General features: G+C 41.5%; 1 pseudogene; it reads left to right on the forward strand.

Moving 5' to 3' along the window:
- The first annotated feature begins 1493 nt into the window (after window positions 1–1493).
- LOC109568905 (olfactory receptor 51Q1-like) lies at window positions 1494–2436 on the forward strand (annotated as a pseudogene).
- Window positions 2437–12286: the final 9850 nt, after the last annotated feature.

A 12286-nucleotide genomic window follows, 5' to 3' on the forward strand; every position in this document is an offset into this window, starting at 1 on the left:
TTCCAGTCCATGTTAGTTTGCTGATTCCTAGAATGTCGACGTTCACTCTTGCCATCCTCCTGTTTGACTAATTCCAATTTGTCTTGATTCATGGACCTAACATTCCAGGTTCCTATGCAATATTGCTTTTTACAGCATCGGACCTTGCTTCTATCATCAGTCACATCCACAGCTGGCTATTGTTTTCACTTTGGCTCTATCCCTTCATTCTGTCTGGAGTTATTTCTCCACTGATCTCCAGTAGCATATTGGGCACCTACCGACCTGGGGAGTTCCTCATTCAGTATCCTATCATTTTGCCTTTTCATACTGTTCATGGGGTTCTCAAGGCAAGAATACTGAAGTGGTTTGCCTTACCCTTCTCCAGTGGACCACATTCTGTCAGACCTCTCCACCGTGACCCGGCCTGACTTGGGTGGCCCCACACGGCATGGCTTAGTTTCACTAAGTTAGACAAGCCTGTGGTCCTAGTGTGATTAGATTGACTAGTTTTCTGTGATTATGGTTTGTGTGTCTGCCCTCTGATGCCTCTCACAACACCTACCATCTTACTTGAGTTTCTCTTACCTTGGACGTGGGGTGTCTCTTCATGGCTGCTCTAGCAAAGCGCAGCCGCTGCTCCCTAACTTGGACGAGCAGTATCTCCTCACAGCTGCCCCTCTTGACCTTGAATGTGGAGTAGCTCCTCTTGGCCCTCCTGCACCCCCACACCTAAAAAGTGAATAGGTGTATTGAATTGATTTTTACATTTCCTGGTCTTTGCTTTTTCCTTCTAACTTTTTGAAAATATATATATGTTTCAACCTTTTGTTTTTATTTTATTTATTTATTTATGGCTGCACTGGGTCTTCATTGGTTTGTATAGGCTTCTTCCAGTTGCAGCAAGTGGATGCTGCTGTTTGAGCAGAGGATAGTCTTCCTTGTAGTGCGCAGGCTTCTCAGTGAGGTGGTTTTTCTTGTTGCACAGTGTAGGCTCTAGATGTGCCAGCTTCAATAGTTGCAGCATATGGGCTTAGTTACTCCACAGCATGTGGGCTTTTCCTGGACCAGGGATCAAATCCATGTCCCCTGTATTGACAGGTGCATTCCTATCCACTGTGCCATCAAGGACGTTTATCTCCTAACTTTTTGATATCAAAGGATATCCTATAGTAAAATCTTCTCCACATCTATTTTCTCCAAGAGCCATAAAACACTCCTATACCTTCCTTCTGTAAAAGCATAACTGCTTTCTGGACATATAAACATTCCCTTGGGTAAAAATCAAAATCGCTTTTATGATCTTAACTAAGAAAATAACAAAAGAAGAGATGACAAGCAAACACAATAAAACATCCATTAACTTATGTCCCTGCTGTTTCCCTTCCCCAAGTCTTCCTTGATGATTTATTACATAGTGATTTCAAGTGGTCATAGAATGTTTGCTCAGTTTCTATATTTTCCACTTTTCATAGATTAGACAAAGAACTCTGGTCTTGTGGCTGCCTCAAGTCATGTTTTTGGTTACTAGCTCCACTCAAGTCCCCTTCTACTTCATCCTCATGGGCATCCCTGGTGTTGAGGTCTTCCATACCAGGATTTCCATCCCATTCTGCTGTCTCTACACTATCTCTATCATAGGCAACAGCATCATACTGGCTGTCATCAGGGCAGAGCCCTCTCTGCGTGAGCCCATGTACTTTTTTCTCTCCATGTTGGCCCTAAGAGACCTGGGACTTACAATCACCACTTGGCCTACAGTCATGGGGATCCTCTGGTTCAATGCCTCAGGGATCAGCTTTGAGGCTTGTTTTGCTCAGTTCTTCTTCCTCATAGATTCTCCTATATGGAATCTTCATGGTGCTGTTGACCATGTCCCTTGACCACTACATGGCCATTTGCCACCCCCTCTATTAGTTTTCCATCCTCACCAGGAAGGCAATCTGTGGAATAGGTCTAGCTATCGTTTGCTGCTGTCTTCTGGCTGTTCTTCCTGCATTGTTCTTGTTGAAAGGGCTCCCTTTTTGAGGCTCCCATCATCTCTCCCACTCCTACTGCCTCCATCAAGACATGATTCACCTGGTGTGTGCTGACACCTCTACAAATAATGGGTATGGATTTGTTCTAGCTCTGCTTATTATCATACTGGACCCCTTGCTCATTGTGCTGTCCTGTGTACTCATCTTGATAAGTGTCCTCAGAATTGCTTCCCAGGTTGAAAGCCCCTGGGCCCTCAGTAACTGTCTGTCCCACATTTTAACTGTTTTCATCCTCTATGTGCACTTGGTAGGTGTGTCCATGACTCACTGCTTTGCCAAGCATGCCACTCCAATTGTACATGTCAGTATGGCCAATTATGTACTAGCACCTCCTGTGATGAACCCCTTTATCTACAGTATAAAAGCCAAACATATCCATCAAGGGATTTTTCACCTCTTTACTTCTAAACAGTTCTAAACAACTTTTTCTTTTTGCTTACATTTACTCATCATATTTCTGTCCTTAATTCCACCTGGCTAATACTATTCTTGTTGTTCAGTTGCCCAGTTGTGTCCGACTATTTGTGACCCCATAAACTGCAGCACACTAGGCTTCCTTGTACTTCACCAGTGCCTGCAGCTTGCTCAAACCCATGTTCATTAAGTCAGTGATGCCATCCAACTATCGCATCCTCTGTCATCCCCTTCTCCTCCTGCCTTCAATCTTTCCCAACATCAGGGTGTTTTCCATTGAGTTGCTCCTCTCATCAGGTAGCCAAAATATTGGAGCTTCAGCATCAGCAACAACCTCTCTAATGAATATTCAGAATTGATTTCCATTAGGATTGACAAGCTTGATCTCCTTGCAGGCCAAGGGACACTCAAGAATCTTCTCCAACACCACAGTTCAAAAACATCAATTCTTCAGTGCTCAGCCTTCTTTATAGTCCAACTCTCACATTCACACATGACTACTGGAAAAACTGTAGCTTTGACTAGACAGACCTTTGTTGGCAAAGTAACATCTCTGCTTTTGAATATGCTGTCTATATTGGTCATACCTTTTCTTCCAAGGAGCAAGCATCTTTTCATTTGATGGATGCAGTCACCAACTGCAGTGATTTGGAGCCCAAGAAACTAAAGTCTCTCACTGTTTCCATTGTTTCCCCATCTACATGTCATGAAGTGATGGGACCAGATGCCATGATCTTAGTTTTCTGAATGTTGAGCTTTAAGCCAATTTTTTCACTCTCCTCTTTTACTTTCATCAAGAGGCTCTTTAGTTCCTCTTCACTTTCTGCCAAAGGGTGGTATCAGTATATCTGAGGTTATTGCTGTTTCTCCCAGCAATCTTGACTGCATTTTGTGCTTCATCCAGCCCTGCATTTCTCATGATGTACTCTGCATATAAGTTAAATAAGCAGAGTGACAATATACAGCCTTAACACACTCCTTTCTCAATTTTAAACCTGTCTGTTGTTCTTGTTTGGTTCTAACTGTTGCTTCTTGACCTGCATACAGATTTCTCAGGAGACAGTCAGGTAGTCTATATTCCCATCTCTTAAAGAATTTTCCACAGGTCTTAAACTATTTAAAACTGTGGAATACTGTTGATACTATTCTTATCTGTTAATTATTGTTAATTCTTGGCATCCATGATTATAAGCATAGCATCTTCTTCAGGCTTCATCATATAGATTTTGACTTCATCATCTTCTGCTCTCTCTGGATAAAAAGACTTATTTTAATTACCAAGGAGGAAGAAATTCTCCTCTTCCCTTCAGGTTTTTATGGTTGGTGTAAAAATTAAATTGATATGAGACAGATTATCAGGTAAAAATCATGTGAAAGTTTAATTACATGTATGGGAGAGATCAGGAAAACTGAGCAACTCTTTGAAGTGGCCAAAGCCCTCAACTTAAATGCCATCCTCAGCTAAAGATGAAAGAGGATTTTGAGGGTTGGAAAAGTCAAATACAGAATATTACCAGAAAAAGCACAGTTAGTAAGGTTGTGGTTGTGATTGTTATGGGGATTTAAGTCATTGCCTTCTGCACTGACAAGAGTTTCTGGTTATTTGGTCATCCTCAGCTAGGGAGATACTTTTACAAATGAAGCTTTCCCTTATAAATGTAAATGTTTCTTACAAAATGTGAACGTCTACTTGGTTTTCAGAATTTCTCTCATGCCTGTTGTTTCTTAGAAAATCGTATGCCAAAGAGAAATATTATGGCATGGTAAATTCTGCTCATTTACCATACATGCAGTTGACCCTTGAACAACACAAGTTTCAGTTGCATGGATCTACTTATTCATGAAATTGTTTCAATAAATATATATAATAGTAGTTCATGATCCAGGATTAGTTGAATCTATGGATAGGGAACTGAGGATATGTAGAGATGACTTAAAGTTATACATGGATTTTAACTGCATGGTGGATGATGCCCTTAAATCCCATGTTGTTAAAGGCTTAATCATATATTGTACAGATCTAACATGAAAAAGAACTAGCTAAGAAGTGATCAAACAGTATAAAATAGTGCTCAGTTCTGTGATTGGCCTAAATGATTTTGCATTATATTGGATTATTTAATAATAATCAAATCCCTCATTACCAAGCAAGTAGTTTTATTTTCATGCAAAGCTGTTGCTAGCCTAGTAATACAAATAACACTTTGTGTTTGCCTTCTCTTTTCCCATACTTTTATCTTTTCCCTCTTTCATTTTCACTGTATTCAGATTGTTTCCCCCAATAAAGCATTAGCCCATAGATTTTTCTCAAGTTTTGTTTTCTAAAACTTTCTCTTATTTTAGTTTCTGTCATCCAATTGCGGATACGGCAATGGCACCCCACTCCAGTACTCTTGCCTGGAAAATCCCATGGGCGGAGGAGCCTGGTAGGCTGCAATCCATGGGGTTGCTAAGAGTCAGACACGACCTACCTTCTGAGAAATGTGTATGTAGGTCAAGAAGCAACAGTTAGAACTGGACATGGAACAACAGACTGGTTCCAAATCAGGAAAGGAGTACGTCAAGGCTTTATATTGTCACCCTGCTTATTTAACTTATATGCAGAGCACATTATGAGAAATGCTGGGCTGGATGAAGCACAAGCTGGAATCAAGATTGCCGGGAGAAATATCAATAACTTCAGATATGCAGATGACACCACCCTTATGGCAGAAAGTAGGGAAGAACTAAAGAACCTCTTCATGAAAGTGAAAGAGGAGAGTGAAAAAGTTGGCTTAAAGCTCAACATTCAGAAAACTGAAATCATAGCATCCGGTCCCATCACTTCATGACATGTAGATGGAGAAACAATGGAAACAGTGAGAGACTTTATTTTTGGGGGCTCCAAAATCACTGCAGATGGTGATCGCAGCCATGAAATTAAAAGATGTTTGCTCTTTGGAAGAAAAGCTATGACCAACCTAGACAGCATATTCAAAAGCAGAGACATTACTTTGCCAACAAAGGTCCATCTAGTCAAGGCTATGGTTTTTTCAGTAGTCATGTATGGATGTGAGAGTTGGACTATAAAGAAAGCTGAGCACTGAAGAATTGATGCTTTTAAACTGTAGTGTTGGAGAAGACTCTTGAGAGTCCCTTGGACTGCAAGGAGATCTAACCAGTCCATCCTAAAGGAAATCAGTCCTGAATATTCATTAGAAGGACTGATGCTGAAGCTGAGACTCCAATACTTTGGACACCTGATACGAGTAACGGACTCATTTGAAAAGACCCGTATGCTGGGTAAGATTGAAGGCAGGAGAAGGGGATTATAGTGGTTGAAATTGTTGGATGGCATCACCTACTCAACAGACATGAGTTTGAGTAAGCTCTTGGAGTTGGTGATGGACAGGGAAGTCTGGTGTGCAGCAGTATACGGTTTAGCAAAGAGTCAGACATGACTGAGCTTCTGAACTGAACTGAATAATTATTGTCATGGTTGCTTTTAAGTCACGATTTGGTAGCCTGTAGCATTTTCTTCCGGAGAAGGCAATGGCACCCCACTCTGGTACTCTTGCCTGGATGGAGGAGCCTGGTGAACTGCGGTCTATGGGGTCGCACAGAGTCAGACACGACTGAAGTGACTTAGCATCAGCAGCAGCAGCATTTTCTTCTTAAACATTTTCTGTTTTTCTCAAAAAATCACCTGTAAATGCTCTACAAGCCACAAGGTGGCAGGAGTGTTTTATGGAACTGCTGACTCACCTGGGGCCATCCAGGAGCCACTCTGAAGGAAGGACTTGCAGACCTGATATAAGGAGGGTGGGAGATAGATGAGAAAGTAAGGTGTTTTTCCCCACTTCTTTTTCCCAATGGTAATGCTAAAAAAAAAAAAAAAAAAGTCTCTTTTCTTTCCATTGTTGACAGCAAAGACAACAAGTGCATCATTAAAACCATGGACTTCTTTTGGGGTCTTAGTCTATATTCACTTTAATCCAAGAATGTACACAAGCCAGCACTGCTCTTAGTGTAGCAAGATGGAAACAGCCCCACACAACTCCTGCCTCCAGCCAACAAGACTGTATGTTTGAGTTTCTCATATACGTTTATCTAAGTGTGAAGAAAAAGGGCAGAGGGTTAAAAGAAGGAATTCTCTTTAAGGAAGATATGAAGGTAGAAGTCAGGGGTCTTTCAATTTATTTTTAATGTGTATGAATTATATCTATTATGTTATATTTGTATCATAGAACTATTTAAAGTATTCTTGGAAATTTTAAAAGATTCAATTATTTACTGGTTACATGATCTTAAAGATTTTCTCAAATACCAGATTTTTAAAGTAAAAATAAGATGTAAAAAATCTTTTCTTAATAGTGAATCTAATAGTGCTACGTGCAGCTCATAGCGGCTGCTAAAATACCATGGCTCATGGACTTCTAACATTAATCATCATTCTGTGCCTACCATCTCACACATAAGCACTCACATCTCTCATGCTGGCCTCATGCCGCTGCTACTGCTGCTAAGTCACTTCAGTCGTGTCCAACTCTGTGCAACCCCATAGATAGCAGCCCACCAGGCTCCCCTGTCCCTGGGATTCTCCAGGCAAGAACACTGGAGTGGGTTGCCATTTCTTTCTCCAATGCATGAAAATGAAAAGTGAAAGTGAAGTTGCTCAGTCGTGTCCGACCCTCAGCGACCCCATGGACTGCAGCCTACCAGGCTCCTCCATCCATGGGATTTTCCAGGCAGGAGTACTGGAGTGGGGTGCCATTGCCTTCTCTGGCCTCATAGTGTTAGATAATAAGCAGGTACTTAAGTTACATTTGTGAATGAATGAGTGTGCATATGTGTGCTAAGTCACTTCAGTTGTGTCCGATTCATTGTGACCCCATGGACTATAGCCCTCCAGGCTCTTCTGTCTGCGGGATTCTCCAGGCAAAAATACTTGAGTGGGTTGCTATGTCCTAAATACCTACCTTTAAAAACTTCATCCTCCCTATATGTCTAATTCTAGATCCTGATCATATAGCTGTATATAGATATAGATATAGATATCCAAATATTCTAGCACAGTTTCTACTTCAAAGTCACTTAACAAATGTTGATAAATGAGTGTCTGTATAATCCGGTCAACATAACTGCCATATGACCTAGGTTTCTTGGAAGTCTATATGTTACATATGTGAGGGCCACAAGAAAGACAGATGTTTTTGAGAAGACAAAGAAAAAAAAAAAGTTTTTCTTCCAACATCCTCAGAAGAGAGTTCCTCTGATTCCTCATGAAAATGTGCAAATTCAACATTCTACTCTCAGGAACACTTGGGCCTACAGAAGAAAGCCACCACTAGATCTGCAATCTTGGTTCTTCCTGTTTCTAAGATTAACAGCTTAAATCACTCAGTGTCTGGGAACCTCAGAAACCTTCTCATAGGGGCTTCCCTAGTAGTCCAATGGATGAGACCCTGTGCTCTCAATGCAAAGGAACCAGGTTCAATCCCAGATGAGGGTACTAGATCCCACATGCTGCAAATGAGACTTAATATGCTGCAACTAAAGATCCCACATGTCCCAAGAAAGATTGAAGATCCCATGTGGTGCAACTTAGACCTAGGGCAGCCAAATAAATAAATAAACATTTTTTTAAATACAAAAAATCTTCTGATAAATTGAGCTAAAACATCCACCAGGTCCTATTTTCTCACAGCGTCATTGTAAGAATAGAATGCAAGTCTTTCCTTTAAAATATCTCACTTACTATCAAGAATTGTGCTTATAATCAAGTTTTGAAAAAGTCTTGGCTTTCTTTGACAGATCAGACCAGGTGTCTCTTCATCCTGAATATCAAATAATCCCATTTTCACAAAATTTCTAGTAATAGTAATAACTAAAACATCTATAACATTTACTATGAGCCAGGAACGATTAGGTGCATTACATGTACTAGTGCATTTAATCCAACACATCAAAGAGACCAAACAGATTAAGTGATTTGCTGGAGTACACAACCAGAAAGTGAAAAGTGACATTCTAAACCATACATCTGATTTCAAAACTATTGCACTAGCTTAGTCAATCCTCAAGGAAATCAGTCCTGAATATTCATTGGAAGAACTGAAACTGAAGCTGAAGCTCCAGTACTTTGGCCACCTGATGTGACGAGCCAACTCATTAGAAAAGACCCTGATGATGGGAAAGATTGAAGGCAGGAGAAGAAGGGGATGATAGATGACAAGATGGTTGAATGGCATCATCAATTCATTGAACATGAGTCTGAGCAAACTTCGGGAGATGGTGAAGAACAAGGAAGCCTGGCGTGTTGCAGTCCATGGAGTCGCAAAGAGTCGGACAAGACTGAGTGACTGAACAACAACAAATGTATATGCTCAGTTGCTCAGTCATGTCCGAATCTTCATGCCCCATGGACTGTAGCCCACCAGGTGCCTCTCTCCATGAAATTTTCCAGGCCAGAATATTAGAGTGGGGTGCCATTTCCTACTCCAGGGGATCTTCTCAACCCAGGGATCAAACCCAAGTCTCTTGTGTCTCCTACATTGGCAGGCAGATTCTTTACCATTAGCATCACTTGGGAAGCATATGTATGAAGAACCATGAAAGGATAAATTTTCAATAACCAGAGAGGTCGTAACTGGACTGGGGCTTCCCAGATGGCACTAGTGTTAAAGAAGTCACCTGCCAACGCAGGAGACATAACAGACTTGGATTTGATTCCTAGGTCGGGAAGATCCCCTGGAGGAGGGTATGGTAACCCACTCCAGTATTCTTGCTTGGAGAATCCCGTGGACAGAGGATCCTGGTGGGCTACAGTCCATAGGGTCACAAAGAGTGGGATATGACTGAGGCAACTTAGCACTCACACACATATAACTGGATTATCCATTCTGAGCTATATTAATGCTTGAAGATGCACCAAATCTGAGCAAGCTGGGGACTCCACAGAAGCAAAGAGCCAAGTGAAGCTTGGGTTACTTATAAGGTATAATTGGAAATGGGAGTAGTTTTGCTTTGGTAGAAGTAAAACTTTGAAGAATGTCTGACTCTTTACTAACTGCTGAGTCAGGACTGGCAAATGCTTTATCTTGATCGGATATGAGACATGAGACAATGAGAAGAGATACAGGAATAATGCTTAAGGAAAAGAATACATTAGAAAAGTCCATTCACAATTTCTGCACTGCAAATAGATTCATCTGTGCCATTTTTTAGATTCTACATTATATGCATTAATGTGTGATATTTGTTTTCCTTTTTCTGACTTACTTAGCTATGTATGGCAGACTCTAGGTGCATCCACATCTCTACAAATGACCCAATTTCATTTCTTCTTATGGTTGAATAATATTCCATTGTATATATGTACTACATCTTCTTTCTCGAGGAGTGGGGAAGGGGAAGTAAGATGAATTGGGAGGGTAGCACTGACATATATATGCTATCATGTGTAAAAGAAAAGAGCTAGTGGGACCTGCTGTATAGCACAGGGAGCTCAGCTTCCTAGATGGATGAAGTGGGGAGGGGGGTGTATGAGAGGGAGATCCAAGCAGGAGGGATGTATATACCCTCCTGCTTGGATCTCCCTCTCATAGTACAGCAGAAACTAACACAACACTGCAAACTATACTCCAATAAAAAATTATGGTAACACTGAAAACTGTATCGATACAATGTAAAAGGACAGACAGTATTAAAAAAAAGAATACATCTGAACGTGTATATTTTGCTAGTGTCTCTGTTGTGATGAACCAGGGAATCAGAAACATGGTTTTTCATTTTAACTTCAAAAACCTCTGTTTAAAGTGGCTTTATTCCAGTTAAAAGTGAAATGACTAAAACCCAGTGGTTAAAGGACTTTGGAAGTTCACATGGCAGTGTTCATCATAGCTTCTCTTCCATCTGAACCACACTGAGACCTCAGAGACTATTCTTTCCCCCTTTCCTAGAGTCTTTCCTTCTGGGTCATTAACTGTAGGGGGAGGGGGAGTATTTGCAAAGCATGGGAGGGGAGTGGTTAGAGACCATAAGGTCTGTGCCTAAGAGATTAGACCCCCAAGTGCTGGAAGGAGCTAGAAGTTTGGGCCTGTGTCGCTTGGCTCAGATAACAGCTCCACCTCAACCCTCCTAAACTTGCATGCACAGGAACTCCTTTTGGGACTGGATAGGGGTTAGTCACCGGTGAAGAGTTGTTTTCTTGAATTTAAAATTTTATTCCAGAGATTTCAAGTCCCAGAGGAACACCCTGCTTCCTTTCTCCCTTTAGCATCCTACTGACAGAGAGACCTTCCCCTAGACTCCTTTCTGAGCCTCACTTCAGTTTTCTAGCTGTTTCTCCTTTGTCTTCTATACTCCTTTTGCTCATTTTCTTTTCCCTTTTTTCCACTGACCATTTAACTGACCACCTAAGGCCTGTTCGGAGAAGGCACTGGCACCCCACTCCAGTACTCTTGCCTGGAAAATCCCATGGATGGTGGAGCCTGGTAGGCTGCAGTCCATGGGGCCGCTAAGAGCGACTTCACTATCACTTTTCACTTTCATGCATTGGAGAAGGAAATGGCAACCCACTCCAGTGTTCTTGCCTGGAGAATCCCAGGGACAGGGGAGACTGGTGGGCTGCTGTCTATGTGGTCGCATAGAGTTGGACATGACTGAAGTGATTTAGCAGCAAGGCCTGTTCTGGTTTCTTTACTCACTGCTTATCTTTCCCACTGGGGCTCATCTCTAAGGCATCTCAACTTTAGCATCAGCACAAAGCTGGACAAGCAATGTATGTCCCTAAGGAGTTCTTGAGTTATCAACTGCTCCATGGTCATGCTTCCCCACAAGGTGGTAGATTGATTCTAAGCGTCCCTCTAACTAGCTCCTTGAAGTGCTTCAGTTTGTATGTTAACCAGAGCAGAGGATGGTGCTGGTACTCCGCTCTCCATTCTGCATTCATGCCTCCTATGGCCACCTTCAGACTGCTCAGATTCCCCCAGAGAGGCAGGCAGAGGTCCTCTATGAATGGTTAGGGACATAAACTTCATCCTGTCAACAAGTCAACAGACATCGAGCACCTATGTGGTGAAACAAGTAGATCTCTGCACCCATCTATAGAGGGCTTAACTGGATTAAATTATATATTCTGTCTAGGTGGTCTCAAGCCACATTATCATTCTGAAGCTGTGTCCTTGAGGCAGCTTCTAGTAGAGTGCACAGTCCAAGTACAGGGAAAAGGAGCCTCTGATTGCCCAGGTCTGGCTCACCAGTCAACTGGTGGTCACTTCCACTCTTCCAAAACCCTTGTATTTCACTGTCTATCTTTTGTTCACAAGAACATATTTTTGGTTCACTTTAAAACTTGTCATTTTAGTCATAGGTCCTGGCTCTTCAACTGGTCATAGAATCATGAACCTACTCTCCTTAAGCCTAGACTGAGAAAAAAATCAACTTTGATCGATATTTGGAGCTAGAAAAGGTCATTTTTTTCTTCTACTTATCAGCATTGCCTCCATCCTCTCTATTTCTCCCCACTTTGTACATATAACCAGCTCTATCTCCAGTCAAGTAATGTTGTTGGTAAAAATAATAATAGAATTATATATCTGTTATATAAGTTATATAATCTGTTATATTATTTATATATATGTACATACAGGGGTAAGTCAGTAGGTAAAGAATCCACCTGTAATGCCGGATATTGTCTGCAAAGTGAGAGACCTGGGTTCGATCCCTGAGTCAGGAAAGTCCCCTGGAGAAGGAAATGGCTACTCAATCCAGTATTTTTCCCTAACCCTCCATCTAGTCAAGGCTATGGTTTTTCCAGTGGTCATGTATGGATGTGAGAGTTGGACTGTGAAGAAAGCTGAGCACCAAAGAAT

Source organism: Bos indicus, chromosome 15, assembly GCF_029378745.1.
Source record: "Bos indicus isolate NIAB-ARS_2022 breed Sahiwal x Tharparkar chromosome 15, NIAB-ARS_B.indTharparkar_mat_pri_1.0, whole genome shotgun sequence".
Lineage (NCBI taxonomy): Eukaryota > Metazoa > Chordata > Mammalia > Artiodactyla > Bovidae > Bos > Bos indicus.